The sequence below is a fragment of the Adiantum capillus-veneris genome, chromosome 16, assembly GCF_014529385.1.
Source record: "Adiantum capillus-veneris isolate H3 chromosome 16, ASM1452938v2, whole genome shotgun sequence".
Taxonomy (NCBI): Eukaryota; Viridiplantae; Streptophyta; class Polypodiopsida; order Polypodiales; family Pteridaceae; genus Adiantum; species Adiantum capillus-veneris.
In genome coordinates, this window is record NC_140946.1 from 82,325,188 (window position 1) to 82,341,908 (window position 16,721).

General features: G+C 44.6%; 1 pseudogene across 1 annotated transcript in view; it reads left to right on the forward strand.

Moving 5' to 3' along the window:
* LOC147439354 (serine/threonine-protein kinase CTR1-like) overlaps window positions 1-16,721 on the forward strand; it is a 119,177-nt pseudogene that overhangs the window by 46,698 nt on the left and 55,758 nt on the right. Inside the window, exons 6-8 of the transcript XR_015184578.1 lie at window positions 1,858-2,265; window positions 2,343-2,383; window positions 2,475-2,543. The product of XR_015184578.1 is annotated as a serine/threonine-protein kinase CTR1-like (transcript). The remainder of the gene's footprint in view (window positions 1-1,857; window positions 2,266-2,342; window positions 2,384-2,474; window positions 2,544-16,721) is intronic.

Sequence of the window (16,721 nt, forward strand, 5' to 3'; positions counted from 1 at the left end):
TATGCACGGTCTATTGGATCTCCCCAGGGACAGACACGCTCAGCTTGGCTTGGAGTCATCTCGACAACTAGCTCTACGAGGCGATATAGCATGTTGGTATGGACAAATGACAACATGGTTTCAATCGCATGGTTTCAGCATGGATAGATTGCCTCCGTTTCAACACTCCGTGGATGCACCCTCCCTATCTCTCACACGGATAGAGATTATCAGACTCATACGTCAGGATCTGATTCAGCTAGATACCAGGAGCACATGGATACAGCCGACACAGGAGTTGGGCACGAAGATGGCATTCTATAGAGAGCATCTTCTCCAACTCACGGAGGACGGTTTTGTGACTAGGCCTGCATACATGGATACGCACTTATCTCATGGGATACGATGCGTTATTGTGCAGATACGCACATCCTCACATCAGCTCCTAATTGAGACTGGCCAATTTCGAGGAGTACCAGTAGGGGCCAGGATATGTCACCTATATCGCTTAGAGCCAGAGACAGAGCTGCACTACACATGTCATTGCCCGGCGTACTATGAGATACGAGGCCGCTTCCACTGTCTTTTCAGAGAGGGTTTTGGACCATTTTCTAGAGTCAGGAGATACGAGGATAAGAGATGTCTCGGATTGTTTCTACTACGCAGACTTAGGGAGAGCTTGCTGAGGACATCAGGGGAGAGACAGTCTCAGAGACAGATCACAGATTTCTTTACACCAGCCAGGGGGGAGCCAGAGGAGCAGTCATCACAGCAGATCTCAGAGCCCATCCACACTAGAGGTACGTTGATTGATCGAGCCATTGAGCTAGGCAGATCGAGACGCCCACGACCTCGGGGGTCTGCCACCATCGACGAAGGATGCAGCAGAAGATCCAGATCACTCTAGCTCGACATGCAAGACGCCCAACCAGAGTACTGACCATGGAGGATATTGATGAGATTCGACAGCGAACGATGAGAGATTTCATTTGAACCCACTACCCCCCCTCCCTCTATCTTGTCTCAGTTCCGGATCAGCTTCAGATTCATTTCCTTAGTGTTTTAGTTTTGGTTCTTTGTACTTTCCGTACTCAGACATGGTATCAGATTCACCAATTGTAACTTTTTGGTCTCATAGGTAATTTTGGCCTTTCGAAGGCGTTAATATAACATTTCATTTCATTTCTCTCTCTCTCTCTCTCTCTCTCTCTCTCTCTCTCTCTCTCTCTCTCAGGAGCGAGTGGCTCAGATGAGGGCTGACCCGACAGCTTTCATCCGGGTAGCCTTGGCACCAGACCCACCCATGTACCACATCTTACATCTCCCCATTAGTACAGGATGGAGCTAGATAGCTTGATGCATTCTCATGATTGTACTACCTTGAGCATACAGACATGCATATACCCCTAGAGATAGAGCTCCATCCCTCCTCAGATACTCCACTACCTACATTCAGTTCAGTTTTGTATCAATTTTGTTTCATTTGTCTTTCCGATAGACGGATGACATACACACAATGTACATTTGATTTGTCTCATAGGCCGATTTCGGCCTGACATAGACGTTAAAAATCTTTCTTTCTTTCTTTCTTTCTCTCTCTCTCAGTCTGGCTCTAGTCTCGTGACACTCATTATCATGCCACTGGCAACTGTTTCTTAACTTTAAGGAGGATCTTTTTGCCAAAGAAAGAAAACTGATACATAAGAAGAAGGTAGCCTTAGCTTTCATTCACTCATCATTCAAAGTACAGTTTAGGTAATGGAAACTGTCAATGGTGCAAAACCTGACTCTTGCTCATTCCTAAGGCAAAACTCTTTTGAGTAATTTTTTCTGTTTGAGAAGATATTTCATAATGATTACTGTCTTCATAAATCTCAGGTTCAAGAAAAGTACCTGACAAACTCGGGGTATCCTTGGCTTTCAATGGTCCTGTGAGCGCAAGACTTGGTGACAAATGGCCTGTTGTGTTTACTTCAGAGACGGGTTGCAGAAGCTCCAGTCTCAGGGTTGCGAGGGTTGATCATAAACCTGCGTACGGAAAGCTAGAAACTGATACAATGCTTATAACAAACGACTTGGAATCCTTGGACAAGCCCGAAGCTGTTATCAAAGGTCAAACACAATTGGAAGGTCATCCAAGAGAAGGTTCTCCTCCAAAGGAATGCCAGGGCAAGGCCTACAAACAAGAAATCTTCCATAAACCACAGAGTTTGGACCCATCACTTGCTTTAGATGGCCTTGAAATTGCTTGGGAAGAACTTATCTTGAAGGAGCGGATCGGAGCAGGTATACTGCCTCCACCATGTTTAATTTTTTCGAGTGCTACAAGGCATATGCTGTAGCATGGAATTTTCTTTTGGCAGGGTCATTTGGAACAGTGCATCGAGCTGATTGGCATGGCTCTGTAAGTACAGTGGAGTGGACTATCTCTTGTGTTGGTTTCTGAGCTAAAGATGTAGAAATTTAACCCATTTTATGAGCTCATACTGTGACAGGATGTCGCTGTAAAGATTCTGATGGAGCAAGATTTTCAGGATGAAAGTCTACAAGAGTTCGTGCGTGAGGTACACATAATGCCCCCCGGTCTGTCTAATTTTGTTGTAGTAGCTGTGGGGTTACATGTTTTCTTTTTTCATATTCTGCCAAGGGTTTCTCCTTTTTGTGCTAGAATTACATGATTCACTTCAAAGTTATGAGAAACAGTAGGGTCAAGAAAGCAGTCTTTCTAAGAGTATTATGTCTTGTCCCATCTTGGTGTGCGCAGCTAGTGAAACTGATTGTTCCGTGGCCAAACAAACTTGCATTTCAATCTGCACCTTCACATGCATGTTTTTGAAAGTACCAGCAACTGTGTGCACCGGAGCTTTTGGTCTGTGTAAGAGTTTGGATGGCTGTTGGAGTTTGGAAACACACTAAGTCTGCTTGGGGGCCTTTGGTGACTTTGGGGCACTTACGCTTGATGGACCTTAAAGCCGTAGAGGACCCATCCAGAGGCAGGCCTCAGATTTCTTTTAGAGTAGCTTCTGTTAGGAGAAGCCCCACGACCCGTTAGTTGTCAGCTCATGGGACTCTCCCAGATAGAGCTACAGAGATTTCTATTTTTTGCACGAGGTAAATATGGGTCTACCAAAGACCGATCACTCTCGAGTGTTTATGAGAAGATTTGAGTTGGAAAATTGTTTTTTGTGATGAACTCATTTGGTCAACCATCCAGAATATCAATGATTGATATGGTACTTGGTAGTTCTCCATCAGATTAACTGCTACTTCGAGCAAAGCTTTCCCTAAGCTTGAGTACCTTGCGTGCCCAAAACCCATACCTGTAAAGGGAAGATATGGTAGTGCTTTCTGCACAAGTACATGAACACTCTCTCTTTATGGAATGGAGCAAGAGAAGGCTACGGCTTGTGCTTGAGAAATTCCATGATTTCACTCGCAGTTCACTTGACGAGCACGTTTTCTCTAAGAACGAGTTGAGGGATCCTCGAGTGGAGTGTTTTCGCTCTAAAGATCTTGACTAGGCGAAGGAAATCTCTTGTGTTTGCCAAAATTCAACCACCGCGTGAGTAATTATGTACACCTTCGGGTGCACGGATAAAGCATGAAGATGTAGACCTTGCTACTAAAGCAAGTTGACTAACATTCAATTTGTTTTCGCTAACCAGAATGAGATGCCAACTTCCTTTTCAGGAAGTGGAAGGGAGTTTGCGATACACTCTTGTGCGCAATGATGTTCAGACATGAGGGTCTTTTTATGGGCTGTGTTCGGTGGTTCTAAGCTTCTCTATTGAGGAGTTTCTGATGGTCGTTTTACGATCATTGAGTGCGCTTTGTGATTTGATCACTACAGTAGCAAGTTATGGTTGCAACATACGCTTCTCCATAAGCAAGTAGAGTAATATTGGCATGCTTCTAGATTGAGCTTGAAGTACTATGTTCGTGCGTGTATGATCGGCCAACCGTTACTCGACGGAAAGAACAACCTTAATCCTTAATGGAAGAACATCCCCGAGATCCAAAGCAGGTTCGCTCTTATGTGAACCGAGTTCAAGCATACATTTAGAGGATGCTACGGCTAGAATTTTATATGCCTACGATTTTGCATCATTGATGCTTGTGACATGAAAGTCCTTGAAGAGATTTAGCCAACTTCTAGCGAGATGGAAGATTGCGTTTGCCCAAGGGGAAGACATGCTCAAGCGAGATGAATAATTCATGATTTGCCCTCTGCTGCAAGTGTGAGTGTGTTTGTGAGTGGAGATCGGATCCTATCCTTTTGTGAGAGCTACTTTACTTTTCCTCATATATCTTATGAGTATGGAGGTGTTATAGAGGCCACCCCCAAATCCTTAACACCAGGAAGGCTGGAGACGTATGGAGAGGCCCTTGGTATCTATGATCTCTCGCCTGATTAGAGCCAAGGCCTTTGTACCGCATCATATCATTCGAGCGGAGTTAGCTGCCCCCCTATGGAGGTTGAGGCGCTTACCAGATCAGTCTTCTTTGTATATAGCCTATGGGATACTACAGAGATAGATATGCCAGGTTGGCCCTAGAGTCCTCCAGATAGTCAGCTCTACAGGGGTATACATCATGCTGGTATGCACAAATGACATCATGGTTTCAGACACATGGCTTCACCATAGACAAGCTGCCTCCTTTTCAGTACTCTCTACAGGCACCCTTGATGTCTCTAACTTGGGTGGAGATTACTAGACTCATTCGTTAGGATCTGATCCATCTCGACACGAGAAGGACATGGATAGAGCCGGTACAGGGGTTGGACACGAAGATGGCTTTCTATAGAGAGCATCTTCTCCACCTCATAGAGGATGGGTTTGTGATTCGACCTAGCTATATGGACACACATCTTTCTCATGGTTTGCGTTGTGCCACTGGCCAGATATGCACATCCTCACATCAGCTTGAGATTGAGACTGGCAGATTCAGAGGGATACCAGCAGATAGCAGGATATGCCGCTTATGCCATCTAGAGCCAGAGACAGAGTTACATTACATATGCCATTGCACAGTGTACTATGAGTTACAAGGTCGTTTCCATTGTCTATTCAGAGAGGTTTTGGGCCTCTATCTAGGGTCATGAGTTATGAGGATCAGAGATGTCTTGCATTGTATCTACTTGATTTACATAGGCATAGAGACACTTTACTGAGGAGAGCTAGAGAGAGACAATCCCAGAGACAGATTACAGATTTCTTCACACTAGATATTGGACACCCAGAAGAGCAGCCAGAGGAGCAGCCACCATTGCAGAGCTCTGCCCGCACTCATACTACCACTACTGGCATTCTCATAGACCGAGCATTGGAGCTGGGGAGATCTAGACGACCGTGATTGAGGACAAGAGCTACACAGTATCGACGGAGATTACAACAGAGGATTCGGGCCATACTTGCTCGACGTCTAGAGTGCGGATGAGGATGGATCTCTACCATATCTATCTCCCCCCCCCCCCCTTCTCTCATTGTACTACACAATGTGCTAGGCACCTTTTGTATTAGCTGGCACATCCATACAACCCCAATTTGTAGTAGTTGTGATTTTGTTTCAGCTCTTTTTTGATTCCGGACATGGTATCAGATTCACTATGTTGTAACAGCTTAGTCTCATAGGTCATTTTGGCCTTTTGAAGATGTTAATATATCATTTCATTTCATCTCTCTCTCTCTCTCTCTCTCTCTCTCTCTCTCTCTCTCTCTCTCTATATACAACAGTGTACAAACAGGAACCACAGAGCACGACTCTCTCTCTCACCATTCTTGCTGCTGCCCATTGCTCCCGTCACCTGCACATTTTACCCCCATCACACCCAACCATAGTCTTTACACACAGCAGCAGCACAAAACACTTTCACTCCACAATATTCATACAGTATGTCATCACACACACACTTGGATTGCATCATTACTACATAGTGTTGCACATTGCACTTTATTAACAGAAGCAGCACCACAAAAAAAAAAAAAAACAACAGGAACGTACAGATTGTCAGCCAAAACCAAACAGCAGGATCAGGTTACAGATCTTCAGACCTATCAGATTTTCAGCAGGCATAGAATTTCGAGAATTGCTTCTCTCTCAGCATAGAAATTTTCAGCTATATTATGTATGCATAATTGAGGACAACAAATATATTCACATGGTGCAAGTATCTTGAATAAACCAAAATGGGGCTGAGCCTCTGGATATTTGGCAGAGCAGATTGAGTGTCCCGCAGTGGGCTGTGGTAGTGCATATACCCGCATTCGGGTTGTGGTTATTACTTCTCCTCCTGGACTCAGCCGAGCCAGGGCGTCGAGCTATACCCGCATCGCTAATGGAGGCCATGAGCGCTTCGCCAGTGGAGGCCATGATCGTTTCGCCAGTATGTAAGCCCCATACGAAGGCAACCTTTGTGCCTACAAACAAGCGGATAACACAAATAGAAAGGGAGATGAAAGAATGGAAAGCAGAGACGGAGGGATGGTGGAAAGAGAAGGCCAACCTTCTTCAAATGTTCCTCAACGAAGCGCACAATGGAAGAAGGAGAAAGAGGACTTGCACGCAGAGCTACAAGCACTTAAGGCGGATTCACAAGCACTTAGAGAAGAGGTCATAGCCCTCAAGCGAGAGCTTGCGGATAGAGTAAGCAGTGGTCTGGAAGAAGGGGAATTCCAGCCCTCGGTGATAGAGGAGATCAAGGTCATTAAGGAGCAGGTACGGATGATCACAGAGGAGGAGAAGCAGAAGGTGGTAAAGACGTCTTTGTGGATGGATGTGATCACGAAGACGGAGAAGAAGGCGGATGAGGCCGAGAAATGGATAGAAGTCGCTAAGAAAGGGAAAGGGAAAGAAACCACATCCGTTCCCACTCCTACAATCATCAACATGACTCTAGAAGAAGAGCAGCGAAGGAAAACTAGAGCCTTGCATGTAAGAGTAACCGGTCTAAAAGACCGAGATGATGTGGCAGGAGAAGTCGAAGAACTTCTCCGCATGATGGGTAGTGAGGCTACTCATACAAAGGCATGGAGGGTAGGGAAGAAGACACAAGGCAATGGGGAGACTTCAAAAGGGAGAGCTTTAATCATCCGTTTCCCAGCCATGGAGGCAAAGAAGGACTTCTTGAAGAAGCGCACTACACTAAAGAAAACGGGCATATTCCTTGGAGATGACCTCACTCTCACACAGCTTGCGCATATGAGAGAGGTAATGCCAGAGATTCAAGCGGCAAGGGAGAAGGGAAAGACGGCCTTCTACAGAGATGGCCAGGTGGTGATTGTAGAGCGGTGCTCCACATGACGGTGCGAGACCTATGGGACCACACTCAAAGTTGCCACCTAGAATTGTAATGGATCTATGCGTCTTGATGTGGGTGCTTTTGAGGATAGTTTTACGGGAAGAGACATCGTCTTCTACTCTGAGACACATCAGGCCCCGGGGCAATCTATGCCTCACATTAGTGGATATAGATGGGAGACAGCTTGTAGACAGGAGACACGATCAGAGCACAGAGGGCGGGGCTCGGGAGGAGTGGCAGTGTTATTCAGGGAGGAGTTGCAGCCATTGATACATATAGCCCGTAGGGATGAGCAAGCTAGGTACATGTGGGTGAGATTGAGAGCAGAGACAGGCAGATATCTCTACATTGCTATTTGCTACTTTCCCCCGAGTACGTCAGTTTATGCACCACCCAGAGGACAGTCCCCCTTCTCTATTTTGGATGATGACATATGGGAGTTCTCTAGAGATGGTGACATCATCATTCTAGGGGATTTCAATGCTAGGACTGCCCATCATCAGAAAGTATTTTATGATACTTCAGAGGAGATGCTGAGAGAGTTGGATGTTGCAGAGACGGGCCTATCCAGATTATCACAGGATAGAGAACACATTGAGTATGGAGGATACTTGATAGACATGGGGACTGCACATGGATTGGCCATCTTGAATGGCCTACAGAGATTTCCCGATGGGGGGGGGTTTTACATGCTTTCCACACAGACATGGAGCCAGCACCGTGGATTATGTCATGGCACAGCCGAGCCTCTCATCTCTAGTATCCAAGATCTTATGGTTGGACCCAGACCTGTTGGTGTGGCAGTGGACCATGCTCTTGTGTCATTGACCATCTCTTTTCAGTTTAGTGTAGCACACAGGCTACGGGCAGCAGTCCCTACTCGCTACACCTTCACACGGGAGACGGACTCTGTATACATAGATGGGATCTATAGACGCCTATGCACAGAGGAGCCAGGGCGACCTCTGGAGGAGCTTACTACTATACTGACACAGACACTACATGATGCAGCAGCAAAGGCATACCCACATACCCATCCTGAGCAGAGACACCGTTCGGGGAGCATGCCCCAAAACAGTTGGTATGATGAGGAATGCCGGGACACTAGAGCTAGACTTCAGAGGGAGGTGCTTTTAGGGGACATCACTCACAGACAGTCACAGATTGACTTCCGACGCCTAGTGCGACGGAAGAAGAGGACATTTTTGGCTCGCCTAGAGCAGGATCTATACCAGCTATTCTTGAGTCAGAACTCAAGTGAGGCATGGCGGCTCTTTCATGAGCACTCCCCCCCCCCCCCTGCCATCACTTCTACAGAGGCCTGGGGCCAGTATGCATTATCTCTGTAAACAGTTCCTGAGCAACCCCCCCTTCCCGACCCCGCCGATCCATGTCCACACACACATGCTTTTTTCACCGCTGAGATGGTGAGGAAGGCCATTGACAGGATGAGGACTGGGAGAGCATATGATCATGATGGCTTAGTGGCTGAGCATTTCACGCATGCCAGAGATTTACTAGCAGAGCTTCTAGCAGTTATGTTTAACTGTGCCATGTGTGAGGGCTTGCTTAATACTTGGAGCCTATCTACTATTGTACCTATCTTCAAGTCGGGAGACCCTATGGAGCCTGGGAATTATCGCACTATCATGATTGGACACACATTGGCACGGTTGTACGCATCTATTCTTGAGCAGCAGCTGAGTAGATGGGCAGAGAGGGAGGGGATACGCGCGGCAAGGCAGGCAGGTTTCAGGAGGGGTTTTTCTACGCTTGACCATATCTTGACACACAGAGCCATCATTGAGGAGGGCAGATCGCATGGGAGACGGATCTATTGTAGCTTTGTGGATTTCCGCAAAGCATTTGACACAGTGCCCAGAGCTAGATTGATGCGCAGATTACAGTAGATGGGAGTACCCACAAAGCTCATTTGGGGGATCATGGCATTATACAGGTCAGTAGTAGGGCATGTACGCACCCCAGAGGGTCTATCCACACCGGTTTACTCCACTATTGGGGTGAAGCAGGGCTGCCCGCTCTCTCCTACTCTATTTGGTATGTATGTGGATGAGGTTTGTGACTACATTGAGAGAGATGGTGATAGAGGTGCAAAGCTGGCAGGGACATGGATTCCACTATTGTTATATGCTGATGATATTGTGTTGATCTCCGACTCCTCGGAGGGGATGCAACGTCACTTGGATGCTCTGCATTGGTTTTCCCAGGAAAGTGGTTTGTCCGTCAACCTTGGTAAAACCAAGGTCATGGTATTTAATACCACCCCACAGTGGATCAGGAGGTCAGCGCCAACATTCACATACGGCCAGGAGAAGGTGGAGTATACAGATGCTTACACTTACCTTGGAGTGGTTTTTAGTGGGCCAACATTTTCATTGAGGAGGGCAGCAGAGACTAGATTGACCAGAGCGCATGTAGCATTGGGTAGATTGGAAAGGATGTGCTCACAGGTTCAGTTTCAGGAGCCTCGGACGAAGCTCTGGCTCTTTGACACTCTGGTGGCTTCTTCATTGCTTTATGGAGCTCAGATTTGGGGACCTTCATTGGATTATCACGGGAGGACACGCCGCACTGATGGATGGGGGAACATGGAGAAGCCTTTGGTCTCTATGATCTCGCGGCTCATTAGAGCCAAAGCCTCAGTACCACATACTATTGTACGAGCTAGCTGCCCCGCCACTAGTGGTTGAGGCGCTCACCAAATCTGTCTCCTTCATACACCGCATGTGGGAACTTCCTAGAGACAGATATGCACGCCTTGCACTTGAGTCCTCGCGACAGTTAGCCATGCAGGGAGATACAACATACTGGTATGGGGAGATGGCATTGAGGCGGTCCGGGGCGGGCAACAAGAAGAGCAACCTCTAGACACCCTTCAAGGCTCCCGTGCTGCTCAATGGGGCTGGGGCACAACAAAACACAAACCAAAACAACAAACCCACAGCCAAATCCCAACTACACAAGGGGCACCACCTAGTTTAAGAGCGAACTAGGACGCAAAAGAGGAGAATCGTTAGAGCAACCCACAAACAAGCAAGGAATTTACACTAACCCTAACACCAATGGAACACTCTCACACACTAAAACACGAGAGAGAGAGAGAGAGAGAGAGAGAGAGAGAGAGAGAGAGAGAGAGAGAGAGAGAGAGAGAGAGAGAGAGAGATAGTGCTCGGGCTGCTTTGAAACGTATCGACAATGATCAAGCAAACACAACTATATATTTAAGAAAGAGAGAGAAAGGGGGAGGGGGTGCTTGTTGCATTAATACCTTCTTACAAATCTGTCATGACAAATCAAAGTGAAATTAGTATTTGTTCAACATAGCTTGCGTAAATTTCACCACAACACATCACAAGAAAAGCCACCCCAATCACTGTCTTAAGGCCAGGGGAGTCCTCTCCACCCTGTCGCCCTCTTACAGTATGTGGGATTTATGGCTAGATTGATGACAACACCAGAGACAAGCTATCAAGAACTTAACAAAAAACACCAAGACACTTACGCATCATTGTTGTCCATTACTTCACGTTGGAAGGGAGACAAAGTATCCAAGCTTAGTCCAAATCCACCCTCCTTGATTCAGCGAATGTTGGGCTTACACTAGTAGGAGAAATGATAGATTTCCTACTCTCAATTGAATGATCACTCTCTCTCTCACAATGGCATAGAGTTCCCTTGCTAATCCCCTATTACAACACATGCACATGCATAAGACAATGAGCTTCCACTCAAGAGCTCCTTCTAGAGAGGTTGAGCTTGGCTTCTCAAGCTATAGCATAGTGCTCTTGCTTATGGCTCCCCCTTTTGTGCTAGCCACACCCTCCTTTTATAGCAATTTTGAAGGCTAGGGTTACTCCTCTAACCATGGTTGGGTTAGATTTTCAGCAATTTATCTAATTTCTTTTGCTTGGAATTATCAAGAAGTTGGTGGGGAAAGAGAGAGGAGAGAAATGGAGGTGATAGGACTTTTCATAGTGGGTTAGTGTTAGTAGAGTTAGTATTAATTTACAAATGGAATTGGATATTTACAATGGGAGTATCCATGTAGGATACAAATAAGGAAGAAAAACTCTTAAGAGGTAAGAAAAGGTGGATTTCTTACAAGGTTGATGCTCCAAGTGTCTTGAGTAGGGCCAATTTTGACGCTTGTTGACGGTCCACTAGCTTTGACGGTACATTTTTTCTCCACTCTTGACCTTCCTTGAGAGACAAGGTAATTGAAGCTGAGTAATCAACCACCATGATGCTGTCTTTTAAGAGAAGAGGCTGAATTTTGTGGTTTTTTTGATAGATATGGGTAGTTTGGAGGAGGAAAAATAAGACTAGGTGGTCAATTTTGGAATGGAATTGTGTGTGGGAGGTATGAGTTCACCATAGTTTCTCTTATTCTTCAAGGTTGAGGAGAAGGTGAGTAGGGTGCAGAGAGGAGTGGTGAGAGAGGTGGGGATGATGAGTGGAGAAGTGTGTGTGAAAGAGGAAAATGATAAAGTGGAAGAGAGAGTGTGGCTGCATAGCATGGGAAAACTGGGGTCCACTAATAAAATCATAGCTCACAACTCGTAGCTCAAAAAAATATGAAAAAATTTGAGGCAAAAGTTCAGCCCACGAGCTACAACTTTTGTTTGTATCACCTTTTCAAATTCGGAGAGCAAGTGAACTTTAAAAATTCAACAAAACCGACCGTTTTTTTCCACTGCACAAGGTCCTTGTGGGGTCCTTCTTTGGATGATTCTTTTGAATACCTCCAAGAGTGAGCCCTCCATAGTGCATGTATGCATGCCACCTACCCTTGACCTTATTTGGTAGGTCTATAATTGAAGATATTGTTGAGATCATGATATAAGTGAAAAGTACAACTAAGAAAATCAAATATTGAGGGGTCTAAAAAATATGTACATGTCAAATATAAATAATATAAGTGGAAAAAATATAAAGGGGTCAAAAGAAATCTCTCTCATTATGAAGCTACCATAAAAAGATAAATATTTTTGGTGTTCTAATTTTTTAGAAAAAAAACAAAATAGATGTAAGAAGGGAAAAATCACAATAGTGAAAAAATATACACATAAATAAAACTAGTTTTTTTTGGATTTTTGTTGGGGTGGAGTTACACCAAATATAAGAGGAGCTTACATGAAAATATTTCTATATGGAATAAAGAGTATGAAAAATTGTAAGAAAAATTGTGGTAATGGTGAGGCAATGTACAGAGCATAAATAACACACACCTAGGTAAAAATATTTAAATAAATACCAAAATAATTATGAAAAAATCTTTTATTTAGGCCCTATATACAAAGAAATATTTACATACGCATGGGCCATAATATACTTATATTTTTTATATTTTTTATTTTTTTGGCTCAACTAGCCCAATGCCTAGCTAATTGATGGTTTTTTATTTCAGTAAGGAGATATGGGAAAAGTCCCCTAACTCACACGCACCTATATACAGTGAAAGGGTGAGGGTAACCACAGTGTTTGAGTGATTTGATAGGGGGGGATAACTCACTATGGCAATCACAGAGAGCCGAAAAAACGGCTATCATTAGCCCTCCCCCAGGATGATGGTATATTCATATACCATCATAGAGCATCTTTTCCAAAGAGAGTGCTTCAGAGTCCTTGACGAGATTTTCATTGTTTGGCCCTCAGAATTTTGGCTGGAGTTACACTCATGCTTCATGTAACAATACTTACATGAGACAGCGGCCTTTGGATAGATCTTTGGTAGATCCTTTGGTAGAAGGCGACTCAAATAGGGCTTCAAGTGATACCCGTTTACCTTCCTGGAGTGCTCTTTACCATTCAAGTCCATAAGCTGATAGTAACTAGAATTGAAAGCCTTCTTGACTATGTATGGCCCTTGCCATCTAGTTTCAAACTTGGCATCAAAACGATTGTCAAGTCGATTGTCATACCTCAGCACAAGCTCTCCTTCCTTGATGCCTTTGTCCTTCAGTTTCTTGTCGTGCGTTTCTTTCGCTTGTGTGGCTTTCCTCTTGTAGCACTCATATGCTGCTTCTCTTTTCCACTCAAGCTCTACTAACGTAAGAAGTCGATCCATCCATACCTCTTGATCATCTTGTGCTCCTTTGCCATGAAGTCGCATTGTTGGAATGTTGAGCTCGATAGGCTGCAAAGCCTCTTGACCATAGACCAAGTGAAATGGTGTGAACTCCGTGGCTTCCCTATATGTGGTTCGATACGCCCACAAGGCACCATCCAAGAAGTCATCCCACAACTTTGTCTTGTTTTTCACCATCTTTCTAATGATGCCTGCAATGACACCATTAGCTTTTTCTACCAAACCATTTGATTGGGGATAGTAGGGTGTACTGTGACGATGTAGAATGTGAAGTTCTTCACAGACTTCTGTGAGCAATCCCTTCCTAAACCCTGGACCATTATCAGAAACAATCTCCAAAGGTGTGCCAAATCTACAACAAATGTGAGTGTAGACGAATTTGCTCACTGTCTTCTCATTTACCTTTGCCACACTTTGTGCTTCCACCCATCTAGTCATATAGTCTACAGCCACTAGAATGTAGAGTTTACCATTTTTTGTCCTAGGCAGAGGACCCATAGCATCAATGCCCCACTTTTCAAAGGGTCCATTTGCAAGCACTATTTGCCTCGGGCCATGCACCAACCTTCTATTTCCATTTATCTGACAATTGTGACAGCTTTTACACCAATGTTGAACATCCACATGCAAGCTTGGCCAAACATACCCCGCAAGCAAAATCTTCTTCACAGTTGATTCTTGGGCAAAATGACCACCACATGCCTCTTCATGCAAACCTTTTAGAATGGCTGGAATTTCCTCAATAGTTGGTACTCTTCTGCACACTTGATCCTTCCCTCTTTGATAGAGGGAGCCTTCTAGGAAGAGATACATGCTTGCCTTCTTCATGAGTCTCCTCTTCTGAGCTTTTGTGAAGTCTGGTGGAAACTCACCCTCCAAAATGTAGCCAATGATGGGAGCCAATGACTCCAATCCCTGGTTCCTCGGTTGCTTCACAACAGTCGTCACCATGATGACCTGCACTTCTTTATTTACACATGCAACGGCTTGTTGTGCAAGTAAATCAGCATCTTCATTTTGTTTCCTAGGAATATGATATAATTGCACCTCCTCAAATTGATTAAATAGCCTACGAATGGCATGAACTTTTGTCCTTAAGCTTTCATTCTTGCATGCCCAAATGCCTAAAATCTGTTTAACAATGAGAAGTGCATCTCCTTTTACCATGAGACGTTGTATCCCTTGGCCAATGCACCTCTTCAAACCATGAAGTAGAGTGTCATATTCTGCTTCATTGTTGCTAGCTGAACTTGGTAGATTGAACTTCTCTTTCATGACCACCTCTCCACTTGGGTTGAGCAACACTAGCCCTCCCCCCGCTTTTCCTGTGGCTCGACGAAAAGCTCCATCAAAGAACAAGGTAAAAGCATTAGGAATACTTTTTGGTGGCGGCAATGGTAGGGTCTTTACTTGAGGCACCTTAATTTCCTTCTCATGTACCCTATAAGTGAGAATCCCTGCCAATTGTGCACGCACACTATCTTCTACCTTGAAAGAGTATTGAAACTCTTGCAACTCCATAATCCACTTTGAGATCCTAGTACTAAGATTCATTTGAGATGACACCCAAGGGAACAAATTCTCTGCGGTGAGGATTACAAAAGGTTTTGGGAGCAAGTAGGATCTAAACTTTCTCACCGCAAACATGAGAGAAAGCATCATGAGTTCTGCTTCTGTGTAGTCTCTCTCCAAAGCATTCATGACCCTACTAGCAAAGTAGATGGGTCACATCCTTGTACTGTGGGGATCTTGTTGTAATAAAACTGCACCAATTGTTTCCTTCCCAACACTAGAGCTAACAAAGAATGTGTACTCCCAACATGGAGGCATGAGTGTTGGTAGCTCTGACAAAATGACTTTAATGTTACAAAAGTACTCTTCAAGCTCATCAGACCATGCAAATTCTACTTGTTGTGTCAACTTTTGCAAAGGATGAAGCAACTCCGAAGCTAAGTGAATAAAGCGTGACATATACTTCACTTTTTGAATGAATGATATGACCTCCTTAAGACTCTTGGGTGATGGTAGCTCAATAAGAGCCTTTGCCTTTGAAGGATCTACTTCAATGCCTTTGTAAGAAACTTTATGACCAAGCAAGATTACTTCATCCTCACCTATATGGCACTTATCGGGGTTGAGTTGACCTCCCATGTCGTAGAGCTTCTTTAAACCTTCTTCTACCCTTTGTAGATGCAATGATTTTGAGCTATAAATGCAGAAATCATCAATGAACACCCTAATTGACTTTCCAAAGAATGCTTGAAACACCATGTTCATGAAACGTTGGAATGTTGCAGGAGCATTTGTCAGGCCAAATGGCATGACTCTAAAAGCATAACAACCCCAAGGAGTGATAAACATTGTTTTTAATTGATCTTCCAATGCGATACCTATTTGAAAGTAGCCTGAGTAGCCATCACACACAGTGTACTTCTCATGACCAGCTACCTCATTTAGTATCTCATCCTGAAATGGGAGGGGAAAGTGATCTCTTTTTGTTGCCTCATTGAGTGGACGGTAATCCACACACACCCTCCACTTTCCGTTTTTCTTAGGAGTGACAACAACGGGAGAGACCCACTCTGAATTCTCCACTGGATAAATGAAACCTGCTGCTAGAAGCTTTCTTACCTCCTTGAGTAAAGCCTGCTCCTTGATGACTCCGAGCCTTCGTAGCTTCTGAGCCTTAGGTGTAGCCTCTGGCTTCAGCTCAATTTTGTGTTGAACAACATCTACCCCACGCACGTCGGTGTAGTCTTTAGCAAAAATCCTAGGAAACTTCCTTAGCACACATTTGAACTCCTCTCTTTCATCCTTTGTAAGTATTGTTGATAGCATACCTTCCAGCATCCCTTCATCTTGAACACCTTCGTTCTCTTGAGGACCTACCTCCTCCAAGCCTTGACAAGAGGTCTCTTGGTTGCTTGGCTTAAATCTTACCCCCATGACTTCGATGGAAGACTCCTCTTCAGTAATGCTGCCGCTACTTTCTTCTTCTGAAGTGCTATCGGTCCAACCTTCTTCCGTCTCACTTTGAGATGATTCTTCATGGAGCTCCTCTTGGCGTTGCTCCTTCATGTCAAAGACAACCTTCTTATGATTGTCGTTCATGCAAATTAGCTTTCCACTCTCCCAATCCTGCAAAGCTCGCATTTTCATTAGCCATGGTCTCCCTAGGATAAATGGGTAACCATTTCCTTTGGTAGACATGACATAGATATCCACTGCCTTCTTAATGCCAAAGGCCTCCACAAAAACATTTTTACAAATGCCTACGCACCTAGCCTTGCTATTGTTTGCCATTTTCACTTTGATTTCAGGTGTCTCATGGAT